Raw genomic sequence first — 14021 nt, forward strand, 5'->3', positions numbered from 1 at the left:
TGCACAGCCGTATCCATTTTGCATAGTAAAACAACATTCAGTACACTGAATAAAGCATATTGAGCTACGGCAGAGTATGTACAATCATCCTTAATTAATGCCCTAAATTACGTCTATTGCTGTCTATAAGCAACTTCCTCACCTTAAAATGCTATTGAATTGGGAGTCTGCAAGCAATATGGATAGTGCATGCGGCGTTCATGTCATATAAATCATAATGTTACAGTGTTGGGAGTTTCCTGCTGAAGCATGGTGGCTCAGTATTTGGAGGCCGGTGGATCAGTAGTTAAAGTGGATGTCCAACTTATTTAAATATCTCTGAACCTCTTGGGATTGGGATAAAACCAAATACCCATGGCATTGCTACAGCCACTCACTGATCTTGGCAATCTTGCGCTATGTACGAGGTCAGTGACTGGTTTCATTGCTGGCGGTATACAGGTCATCATTACTGCAGCCAATAAACAAAGCTGATGGGGAGAATATAAACGGCAGTACTGAATATGACAAGAATTATAATTTTATGGTTACTTTTGCCATGTCACACAGAAAAGTCAAACGTTTTCATCAGTTGGGTGGGATCTGAGTGTCCAGACCCCTATGATTGCTAGAACGAGCTGTGAGAAGGACAGGACTGGGCGCTTCAGTCTGCAGCTCACTGCTCTAGCTGTCTTGTTGCAAGTTGTGTTCTATATTAAAGAGGTGTCCAGGAAAAATGTACTTTTTCCCTATCCCCAGGATAGGAAATATATCTCTCAACCTCTTGGGTTAAGTACACTCTTTCCATCGGCTCCATAGGAATGAATAGAACCATGGGTCATGTGCCGGACCCGCGGCTTTATTGATAACAGAGCCGGCAGGGCCCAACACAGAGATTAGGGGAGGGGCGTCCAGAGTTGGACCCCCGCGACCTCCTACTTTTCCCCTATCCTTTGGATAGGAGAAAAGTAAATTTTTCCTGGACAACCACTTTAAGTCTAAGGAGTCCAATTCATTTGATGACGATGCAACAGGGAGAGCAACAAGTCGAATACTTCTCTCTTATGCTAACAATTAAAAGGAGCTGAACATCCAGAGAATGGATGAGAATTATGAAAACCTTTGAGGTCTGACATGTCAAAAGCTTTTTGAAGTAACAGTAATGCTTTAAAGCATTCTGTATAGCTTGGATAGCAATGTTACCTTAATGCCTGGCAATATTCTCTCAATTTCTTGAATTCAACAGAAAAAAAATTCTTATGCACTTTTTTTTTCATTTAAATACTAACACCTTTAATTTAGTTTTTTTTTTCTAGAAAAAGTGGCAAGATAGGCCATAAAACCATTTGTGTGCATGTAGTTGTACAATCAGAGCTTCAATAGAGGCCCATAGATTCCTAGGTTCCATACCATCAATCACAAGAGCTTTGCATGTTCATCCTTCACTGTAATTGGTTTCCTCTAGGGACTTTAGTTTCCTCCCACATTCCAAAAAGCTACTGATAGGATGATTGGCTTCCTATGAAATCAGCCCTAGGTTACACGTCTTCCTATGGAATTAGCCATAGGCTGAGTATGCTTAAGGGGAAACGTTAGGAAAAGTGCAATTATTCAGGTGTAATTATTCACTGAATCAGCACTAGATCTGCAGCGATATGGCTGTGAGCATTCAACCTCTACCAGAAGGAAGATGAAGGCAAGGGATACTTTTTAATTTATTATTTCTATTATAACATGGTTGGTAGGGTGCCAAGGAGGAGTAGTAGCAACTGCAGTGACAGGGCAACAGTGGACCAACAAATGCCCTAGTCCCTTCTTTCTGCTGATTAGTGGAGGGACATTTATACATTGATCACCTATCCTAAAGGTGTCTATATTCATGTCATAAGAGTTAAGCATCCTTTTGTGTGATCAGCCATTCAAATTGTATTGGGTGTCTTGATCCTCCCTGATCCTCCCCAGATAAGCGTCTGCCAAAATGTATGGAAGCAGTTGTTCCAAATGAAAACACTTACTCTGTACAGCCAATATTACCTGTATATGGGAGAATGGGGAGGACTAGCTTATATCTGTGTCCATAGTATATGAACATCTTTAGTATTGTCCGTCAGTTTGACAAACCAGAAAACTCATTTAAAGGGGTACTTCAGAGGGAAAAAAATAGTTTTCAAATCAACTGGTGTCAGAAAGTTATTCAGATTTGTAAATTATTTCTATTCAGAAATCTCAAGCCTTACAGTACTTATCAGCTGCTGGATGCCCTACAGGAAGTGGTGTATTCTTTACAGTTTGACACTTTGCTCTCTGCTGCCACCTGTGTCAGTGACAGGAACTGTCCAGAGCAGTAGCAAACCCCCATAGAAAACCTCTCTCTAGAAAACCGATCTGGACAGAGATGGCAGCAGAGAGCACTGTGTCAGACTGGAAAGAATACAACACTTTCTGCAGGGCATACAGCAGCTGATAAGTTCAAGGAGACAAGTTTTTTTATATAGAAGTAATTTACAAATCTGTATAATTTTCTGATCCTGGTTGATTTAATAAAAATGAATCCCCTTTAAGATACAGTAGTTAAATTATATAAGGTAAGCCTAAGGGGAGCAATGTTTGAGCAAAGCCTGGTGTAAAATGGCAATGTTATAAATAACATAATAATGTGAACATAAGATATGATGAAAAATTATAAAATTTGATGTTAAAGGGAACCAATCACCAACAAAAATTGATGTACTCGGCGTCCAATCCCTGCTGTACTACGCATGTCTGTCTGAGTACATTGTTTGAAGTGGGTTCAAGCGTATTGGCCTGCCAAGAGCTACTGTGCTGGGAATCACGTCCAGAGAGGCATGATTACAGCGCAATACAGATCTCAGACCACCCTTATGCCTACTTCGAACAGAAGGACCACCCTTATGCCTACTTGGAGTAGAAGGACCACCCTTATGCCTACTTGGAGCAGAAGGACCACCCTTATGCCTACTTGGAGTAGAAGGACCACCCTTATGCCTACTTGGAGTAGAAGGACCACCCTTATGCCTACTTGGAGTAGAAGGACCACCCTAATGCCTACTTGGAGCAGAAGGACCACCCTTATGCCTACTTGGAGTAGAAGGACCACCCTTATGCCTACTTGGAGTAGAAGGAACACCCTTATGCCTACTTGGAGTAGAAGGACCACCCTTATGCCTACTTGGAGCAGAAGGACCACCCTTATGCCTGCTTGGAGTAGAAGGACCACCCTTATGCCTACTTGGAGCAGAAGGACCACCCTTATGCCTGCTTGGAGTAGAAGGACCACCCTTATGCCTACTTGGAGCAGAAGGACCACCCTTATGCCTACTTGGAGCAGAAGGACCACCCTTATGCCTACTTGAAGTAGAAGGACCACCCTTATGTCTGCTTGGAGCAGAAGGACCACCCTTATGCCTGCTTGGAGCAGAAGGACCACCCTTATGCCTACTTGGAGCTCAGTAGCATGTGACATGGGAGTTTATCAAAGTATGTTTTCGGGGGATATTGGGAACGCTCAGAGGGAATGCATATATGTCTGGAAAGTGCAAAATAAGGTTTATTAGCAATAGCTGTTTTCTGGTGATTGGTTCCCTTTAACAATGCTGTATATATAAAGTGGTGAAAAGTTATGTTTTTGTAAGAAAAAAAGAATCATGGAAAGTAGTAGCTGCAGTAGGAGCCAGCTAGCCTACACACCTAGCGCATTTATTTCTCAGCCGCCTACAAGTGGGTTATGACAATGTGACAAAGGACATCAAGGAGTGAGACAGTGCCCCAGGGAAGGGAGTTACCCAGCTCCTCCAGCCTGCTTGCCTGCTAATCTGTATCTCTGAAGTGGAAGTACCCTTGCCAACCCAATTTCCACTGTCAGTGATTCCTCTGTAGCACATAAAATCAGATCAGGCTGCAAGCTTGTACAGGGCAGAGCATCAATGTGCCAGTAAAGTTCTCTCCAGAGAGCCGCACACAGCCAGTGTCATATACAGAAATGTAATCACTTTACACAGCACTCAGGAAGTAATGGCCAATCCTGCAATTCGCGCACTGCTTTACGGTGGCTGGAATTGAATTGTAGGTGATGATATCCCGAAGAATAGAGATATAATATTAAAATATAATGCTGCCGCTCATATAATTTAACAGTCCGAGGAAACATATTAATGTCTTAGTTTGGGGTTTCTTGGCCGTAAAAGTATTCGCAAGTACTTTCTCCATTCAGAATAATGAAATGCGCTGATAAAATTCATAGGAGAACAAGTCTTTCACACACTATGTATGGCTGCTATGTGACTTTATTGTTTTACCCTTTAAAGTTGATGAGCAATAGTGGGTTGTTTATTGTATTATTTATATTCTATACTGGGCTAAAATGCACTGCTGCTTATGTTTTCAGATGAAATGGATTGGTTATGTGGCGGCTTATTTCTGATATTTCCCTATCTGCACAATAATGCATTACACTTGTAAATCCAATGCATTGCTTCAAGTGCAAGAAGATGGGATGGTTGGCTACATTGATTGATAAGCCGTAAGGATGCAGCTTATTCTTATAGATACATTAGGTATTCACGTCAAGATTAACTACGTTGTTTCATGGGTGACTACTGAAGTATTATATAAGCTGTATAAGTTACACTCTGTAAGATGGGCTAACTTAGATACGTAAGGCATTGTTGCCCAAGCAATGTGCTGTATTCTCCTAGCAGCACTAAAGTCCTTGGTTTGACTCCAACCAGGATAACATTTGCATTTCATTTTTTATGGAGTGGTTTCTATTGGTACAGTGCATTCTGGAATATGTGGGTGCTATATTTCCAGGCTCCCCTTGAAGTGTTCAATAAGTCAGCCTTCACAACATCATGTGGCAGAGAGTTCCATAGTCTCATTGCTTTTACAGTAAAGAATCCCTGTCTGTGATGATGGTGAAACCTTCCTTTCTCTAGATGTAGAGGATGCCCCCTTGTCATAGTTAGTGGCCTAGGTGTAAAAGAATTGCTAGAAACGAAATAATCTGAAGCTTGATTATCCTGCGAGCCCTATATTCATGGATATTTACAGCACAAAACAAATTCTACTCTGTTGCCCCTCTACAAGGTCATTAATAAATATATTAAGAAGAGGACCCAATAGTGACCCCTGCGGTACCCCACTAGTAACTGTTATGTAATCAGAGTGTGTTCCATCAATGATCACCCTCTGCTTTGTATCACTCAGACAGTTACCTATTTGCATACGTTTTCCCCTAGTCCCAGCATCCTCATTTGATAGACCAACCTTTCATGCCGCACAGTATCAAATGCCTTTAAAAAGTCCAGATACACAATGTCCACAGCCTCCGCCAGGTCCTCCTCATAGAAGCTAATCAGATTAGGTTGGGTTCACACTATGTTTTTGTAATCCGCTTTTTTTTTTTCATGTTTTTTTTTTTTTTTTTAAAAACGGATGAAAAAAATGTATGCGTGTGTGCATCTGTTTTGATCTGTTTTCCATTGAATTGCATTATTTTAAAAAAAAAAGGATCAGAATAGATCCGTTTTTTTTAACGGACACAAAAATGAGGTTGACTACGTTTTTGTGTATGTTAAAAAAAAACGGATCCGTTTTGATCTTTTTTTTTTTTTTATAATGGAATTCAATGGAAAAACGGATCAAAACGGAGGCACACACATGCATCCATTTTTTCCATCTGTTTTTTTCAAAAAACGAATGAAAAAAACGCATTGCAAAAATGTAGTGTGAACCCAGCCTTGGTCTGACAGCACTGATCCATCATAAACCCATGCTGGTGCTGTGTTATAAGAGCACTAGTTCAGTGTAGCATCTCTCAAAACATTTGTATTGTTTGATTGTCATTTCTTTTTTACTACATTATCAAGCAAATATCATGACGTCATTGATTGCCTCAGTTGACAAAGCTTTGCCCCTTTGGGGCAGTATTACACGGCCTAATCACTTGGTGTAAGCGAGCTCTGATCTGCTGGATCGCCTAATAAGCCCATATACGGCCCAATGATCGTTAGCGATTCGCTAGCTTCGGCTCACTAGCAGGACATCAGGGACCATCAGCTGATCGTTGTTTTTATTACACAAACGATGATCTGCTGAATTCGGTAGATTATCGTTCTGTATAATAGGGCCTTAGCCCATTCAGACATCAGACCCAGATCCAACTGTCTATAGCTACTGATGTAATACATTTCTGCTTATATGTGCAGTTATAGTATAATGTAATGCATTGCTGCTCATGCAGTGTAGTGCATTGCTAAGTGATATAATGCAATGCTGATCATGTGCAGCTCTGGTCCGTGGTACAATGTACAATGTATTCCTATACTCCTATCCAATGTAATGCACTGCTGCTCACCTGTGTGGCTGCAATATGTTGCTGCTTGGGCCAGGTCATTCTTTTAGCTGGATAATAAATCACTTCTCATACAATATGTTTGAAGGAGCTTACTGGTTTATCACAGTGCTGCTTTAAATGTTTCTATTGTGTTTTTTTGTGGTTGTTAATGTAAATTCCAGATTTTATCTCATAAGAAACAGGTCTGTAGCTAACAGCATGCGACCAATAACTGCAGTCCTGTAGTCAGAGGTATATGGAAGCAGGCTGGCCATGTGTGAGTCCCCCTGGTGGTCCTTACTGTGAAAGACATCATACTCTTAAAGGGGATGTCCAGTATAGAAAACTAATATATTTTTTACTGCCATTTTTTTCTTTAGGAAAGAAGCATTTATCTGATAATTGAGTTGAGTCTAAAACCCAGAATAGGACCTGGTTGTTGGAGTTGGAGGAGGAAAAGGCAGGCTCCCACAATACCTGAGATATCCTTTACATGAGGTGCGACCCTCTCCATGCACCCAGTCTGGGGAAGGACAAGCTGTACCAAGGTCTGTGGGAATCACAACCATCTTGATATATGAACTACATTTGAGCTACTGGGCAGTGGGCCTAGGTTCTCACCAAGGGAAACACTGTACATATTAAGTTCTAGGTCAGATAGCCTGGGATATATTTTTGCGCAGTTTTTTTTTTTAAACAAATTTTATGTGCAGCATAATACATGTGCAATATGAAATAGACCAAATAAATAAAGTATGACAATGCTTCAGGGGTCCCCGGCTGGACGTCCCACTCAGCCAATCAGTGGCTGCGGTGGGGCAGCGTGCTGATCGGCTGAGCGGGGCAAGCAGACGTCAGGAAACCGCAAAGCCAGCTGGAACAAGGAACAGGTGATATGTTCTCAGGCCGGCGGGGGGTTAACTTGTATACTCTCATAGGGATGAACAGATACTGGATCCACAGCGGATTTCGCTGAGAATTCGCAGTGTGAAATCCGCTGCAGATCCGATACGTGTGAAAGCACCCTAAAGGGAAACTCCAGGTAGAAGTAAAAAAAATAAATAAACCTGCTGCAAAAGCATATAGCATTGCTTACCTTTCTAACCCAGTTTTGAAACTACCAAAAAAATCCATTTGCTTTGGGGGCCTTCGTTCTATATTTTGTGGCTGTACTTCCTGGTTGAGCAGTTGTACACAGTTCTATAGGTTCCAGAATGCATTGCTTTCCCTGAGTTTTTTATCACAGTCCCCCACCCTGCCCATTCTCTGCCCAAAACTGTTTCAGAACATCTAGGCTGCAATCTCACTTTGCAGTTTCATTGTGTTACTGAATTAATTGCAGTACTTTATCATTTAATTGTAATCCCAGCCCCACACAGCGTTCTGTATTCTCTACCTGTAACACCACACAGCACACTGTATTCTCTAGCTGTAACACCACACAGCACACTGTATTCTCTACCTGTAACACCACACAACACGCCGTATTCTCTACCTGTAACACCACATAGCACGCTGTATTCTCTACCTGTAACACCACACAGCACACTGTATTCTCTACCTGTAACACCACACAGCACGCTGTATTCTCTACCTGTAACACCACACAGCACACTGTATTCTCTACCTGTAACACCACACAGCACACTGTATTCTCTACCTATAACACCACACAGCACGCTGTATTCTCTACATGTAACACCACACAGCATGCTGTATTCTCTACCTGTAACACCACACAGCACGCTGTATTCTCTATCTGTAACACCACACAGCACACTGTATTCTCTACCTGTAACACCACACAGCACACTGTATTCTCTACCTGTAACCCCACACAGCACGCTGTATTCTCTACCTGTAACACCACACAGCACACTGTATTCTCTACCTGTAACACCACACAGAACGCTGTATTCTCTACTTGTAACACCACACAGCACACTGTATTCTCTACCTGTAATGTCATTATTGGAATAAAGTAAAATAAAAAAAGATTTTATTTTTTTTCTTCTCATGTCCACACACATATTATGATTGAGCATCTTTATCTTAAAAATTTAGCCCCACAATAAGGACTTTATCCAATATTATCTTACACCTGATATACTGTTTATGCCTCATTGTTTGTACAGGTGGGATTGGCAGTGCCGTCTCTGGGCCGTTTAGAATCATTTAATTGTGTTACTGCATTATTGTTGTGAAGACGCTGCAGTACTGCAATGAAATTCCAACATGTGTGAACATGGCCCTAATTTCACTGCAGGCTTTTGCACAATCAGTGAAGCTGCAGCAGCTGCTTCTGTCACGCCTTGACTGCTCAGGTGTAGGCTGGAGGGACTGGTCAGAGATGGTGAATCCCCCTTTCTGCATCATCAGCCTGATCTCAGCAAACACACACAATGTGAGACAGAGGCATGGAAGATTTGTCTCCTGAGGGGGGAGAGCAGAGGGAGCAGGAGACGTGGACTGGCACAGAGACCAGTTTTCTTCACTTCCTGGATTTCTATCAGCTACCAGTGTGGAACAACTACACAGATACGGCAATACATTATATAGACACATATAACTTTTAAAAGAAAATAATTTTCCCTATCTGCAGTTGCCCTTTAATTGTTTAGTGGAAGAGACCAATGGATGGATTACCCTTCTGTGCTGCCTGAAGACGATGAGGAAAACATAATGATACAGTACGTCAGTGTTTATTATATGGTGACGTGTGAGTAATGTGTCATTTTTGCTGCCTACTCCAATGCAAAAGCACCTAATATGCCTTAGTCATATCCGCCATACATGCCAGTCTGTGGGCTAATCTATTAGTGGGAATACATGCTTCTGATTTATTAATAAACTGTATTATGTTGACATTCGGTGATTCTCTCCCGTTATTCTGCTCTTACATTTTCATTGCACCAATAATTTACATAAGTGGCTTCAGATACCGATAAGATTTGTTATAGAAAAGGCCTCCTGCACACACACTTTTTTATGTAATTTTGAAAGTTTGAAAAAAAAAAATTCAGGCTGCTTTCATGATATTTTTTATAAAAAAAATTGAGTGGCATTTTTGTTTATTTTGTAGCATGGGTTTCTTCTGGTGTCCTATACAGAATCTTAGGGGAACATTACCAGGAAAAGCAGCATACTTAGGGCATTCTCCATTTTGAACCAAAAATGGCACAAAAACAACACAAACAAGATATATGTCGTTTTCAAGTTAGGGCCCTTTTCCACCGGACGATTATCGTTTGCATAATCGTTAACGATTAACGATCTCAAACGACCGCTATTGCGAAAGACCTGAAAATGTTCACTCATTTCCATGGAACGATAATCGTTACTTATGATCATAATTGCGATAGTTTTTTCTTCGTATTTCTTCGCTATTGCGTTCGTATCTATTGCGAACGACCGAACGACGTCTTATTCAATGCGAACGATTTGCGAACGTTTTGTGAACGAGCAATGATAAAAATAGGTCCAAGTCTTATAAAGCGATCAACGATTTCTCTTTCGGTCGTTAATCGTTAACTGCATTTCAACCGAACGATTATCGTTTAGATTCGAACGATTTAACGATTATCTGAACGATAATCGTACGGTGGAATAAGGCCCTTACTCTCTCCTTCAGTCATACATTGAGGAAGAAGAGAATACAGTAGGGGCCCAGCAAGAATTTTATATCACAAAAGTGAAGAACATGTATGACACAGTCTGTACAGTCCTTAGTAAAGGCCACAGGCACTGGATGCTGTAGTGGCTCCTTACTAATTTGTCCTTATGTGTTAATGTTTTTTTATGTTTCATTATTCTTACATTCCGCCCTGAGATTCAAAGTTATTTACGAGTTCAGAAGTTATTCTAGGAAAGTTTTCCTCCTATATCCCTGTGCAGTGATTCACCACAGTTACCAGTCCCCACCACGCTCCTGAACAGTCTGACAGCTGCTACCTGATCTTTGAAAGTCACCTTTCATCGTCTTTAGGGGAGAGAAACAGGTCTGACTGTGTTGGTACACTGAGCAGATCACTGAACAGGAACAGGAGGATTTTTTTCCTCTTCAAATACTCTAGTGAGATTTAAAGTGTAACGTAATCCTAATAACATATGCTCCCTAACACCAAACTTCCATGCCACAGAATACCTTTAAAAAAGCATGCACAGCAGCCCTGATGCAGCTCTAATACTACAGATGTAATGCACGTCGCCATCTTGTGGTTGAAAAATGACTAGAATCAGCAATGTATTGCCAATAGTTAGTATTGAGACAGATCTGCAAGGAATGTGGGAAGAATTTACAAAGCAGATGAATACAGCAGTGTCATTAGAATATTAATTGAAGTTTCAGAGAAGTTTCAGGAGTCTGTCAAAGCCCATACGTAAATATAAATTTATAATAATAATTATGTGTTAGCCCCAATGCAGTATGGCTGCTTTCACATAGATGGGATTCATTGTGTTCATGCAAGAAAAAACGCATCAGGTAGAGCTGGAGATCAGAGTTTCTGGAAAGCTGAGTGATGAGCCATAGCTGCAGTGATGGACTTACTGTAAGTGCTCAGATTTTACAAAAACAAATAGAACTTACATGGGTCAATAGAATTTAAAAAATCTGACAGAAGAAAATAAAAAGAATTACTTTAAGGAGGAAATATAGTTTCAGCTGCCAGAGGTCCCATCTATAGCCTGCCTCAGTGGTCCTGACAACGGGGGCTGCAGAAATTAACTGTACAGACATGTCACTACTTTTTCGTGGATTTCCCCACCTCTCATTGAAGTTCAAATCCCTATCAACAAAAACATGCAGATTTTCCTTATGCGAACACCCCCTAAAGAAACTGCCAGTTCTCTAAATGGTAGTGTAATGTAGTGTTAAGTATGGTGCGGGCACAGAAGCCAAGTTCTCTCCATAACTGGCAGCAGCTGACAGCCGCCAACAGTAACCAGTATCCGGGTTAAGGCTATGTTCAGATTTGGTAAGAGACCAGCCGTTCTGTGACCAGGCTGGCTCATGGAATGGCCGGTCTCAGAAAAGATCATACTGGATCTTTCCGGATGATCTTTAGCGCCGCTGTATACACTCTGGCTGGAATTCCCTAATCCTGCAGGACTACGTTAGTACCGTAGTGTGAACATAGCCTAAAGGAGTATACCTATCTTGGCTTGCTATCCCCTATCCATAGTATAGGGCATATAAAGCTAATCACTGTGGGTCAAGCCGTCTGGACTTCCACCGATCCTGAGAATGGATACAAAATCACCCAGCAATGAATAGAGCACTTATTGTGCCTGTTAGCTGTGGTGGCTGGCGCCATTCATTCACTGTAGAGCTGAACGCGCCATTCATTACAGAGGCAATTGCTTCCCCACTCTCGTGACCGGTGGGAGGCCAGGCTAGTGGACCCCTAGCAATCAGCTTGTGACCCTCTATTCTAGGAATAGGGTAAAACAAGCCCAGAGAGGAATACCCCTTTAACTCCTTTGCACCGTATAGATACTGCTGTCATTGGTAACAGTGGCATCTAGACAGTCAGCCATTGCATATCTGGCACTTCCAGCGTCCAGACCAGACAGCCCCCGGCTCATTTACAGGACGCCAATTAGTTGCCTTGGCAGTCAGACACCTTGTTCTCTATGGCTCCATGGCTGCCTATGGCTGCTGTAATAGAAGTGCAGGAGCTTTATAGTTTGCTGCACTAAATATGTATTGCAATGAACAGTACAAGTGATTGCATAATGAAATACCCAAAATTGGCCAAACATTTGAAGAAAAAAAGTTTGTTTTAAAAAAAAAATCACATATAATATTTAAAATCACTCCTTTTCAATTTTTCAAATAAAAATTAACATATTTGATATCTGCGTGTTCCAAAATTTCGTAATCATATAACATTATTTATCCTGCATGTTCAATATTGTTAATTTAAAAAAATTAAGTTATAGGGCACTTATTTATTTAAATTTTTTTATATTTGTTTTTTCATAAATATTAGACACTATATAATATTGTACTGGCCCACAGAATGAAGATGATTAGTCAGTTTTACTGCAAGGTGAACAGTATGAAAATGAACCCCCCAAAATTTTTCAATTTCACCCCACAAATATTTTCTTTGTTTTATATTACATTTTATGGCAAAAATTAAGCATACCTCAAGCATTGGTCCTGCAAAAAAAAATAAAATAGCAAGCTCTCATACTGCTGTGTTGGTGGAAACCCCATTTGTAGGGGAACCTACTATACTATACTACTATAGCACCTCTATGCCCAAACTAGTTGCAACTTCAAGGAGTTAATCTAGACATCCCCTTTAAATGTGATCTCAGGCTCCCTGATAATGCTTGGGTCAGTCTTATCGATGGTATTGAAGCTTTAGTTACAAATCAACTACTTAATCAATATAAGGCATAATGCTGTGTACAGCCGTCTAATAAATGCCCTGCAGCTCCATGCCACGTAGCCATAGGTTCATCTTACCTGCCATATGGAGATATTCTCATATAAAACCAATACCTCTGGAATTCAGTGTATAGTAGATTTATAATAACTAAAAAATTCCATATGAAATTTGATACAAATATAGGTCTCTATAGAATTTTATGTTGTTCTGTAGGGTTGTAATGTAGTAAATAAATACATAAAACAGGAAGATCAGGATGGTCAGTGCTACAGATTTTGTCATATAATAGCATTTCAAAGAAAGCTGCAGTACCAGGAATTATTTCCGGGGGCAAATTCAGGGTGAAATAAAAAATAAAAAAGTGTTTTATTTATTTATTTTTATTTTGTTTTATTTTTAGTCCCCCCTTAGACTTCACTATGCAATCTCTTGTATGTTTATACTAGGACGCATAAAGATCACAACATGGACCGGATCAGCCCACGTCTCAAGCGAAACTTCTCCACTTCCTTGTGCAAAAGGCGAAAGGTAGAACAAACTAAGCACATCCAATACTATGTTGGGTATCTCAAACTTGGAGTGCAATGGGTCAGTGTACACAAATGATGTGAACTAAAACAAATAACTTTATTAAAAAGACACCATGGGGGAGATTTATCAAAGGGTGTAAAATTTAGACTGGTGCAAACTGCCCACAGCAACCAATTACAGCTCAGCTTCCAGCTCTGGTGAAAGGGAAGAGGAGCTGTGATTGGCTGCTGGGGGCAGTTTGCACCAGTCTAAATTTTACACCCTTTGATAAATCTCCCCCAATGTGTTTCGGCTCCAAAAATACAACACAGAGCCTTCATCAGGCATCTGGCATTGTATGCTTATACGGTATACTGCAACACCTATGTATTGCAGTGTACTGTCATTTTCATCTCTTCTCTGGCAGGGCATATTTAGTTATGGGTGCGCTAACTGAAGACAAGTCTGTCACCTGTTATGTAACTGCAGCATCTACAGGCCCGCTTCTGCCATGAGGCGGAATGAGCCTTCCGCCTCAGGCGGCAGATTTTGCGGTCTGGCAGGTGGGCGGCATTATGTCCCCCCTGCTGTCCTTTTTGTTAAGTATCACTTAACAAAAATGACAGCGGCCGCTCACCTGTCCCGTCGCCCGCGCTCTCCACATCCCGTCAGATCCCACGATGTCACCCTGCAGCTGTCACGGACCTTCAGGCTGTGGTGAGTGCCCAGGGTCGGTGGGGGACGCGCTGGGGTGATCGGGTCGCGCGAGACCCGAT

The sequence above is a fragment of the Dendropsophus ebraccatus genome, chromosome 5 (assembly GCF_027789765.1).
Source record: "Dendropsophus ebraccatus isolate aDenEbr1 chromosome 5, aDenEbr1.pat, whole genome shotgun sequence".
Taxonomy (NCBI): domain Eukaryota; kingdom Metazoa; phylum Chordata; class Amphibia; order Anura; family Hylidae; genus Dendropsophus; species Dendropsophus ebraccatus.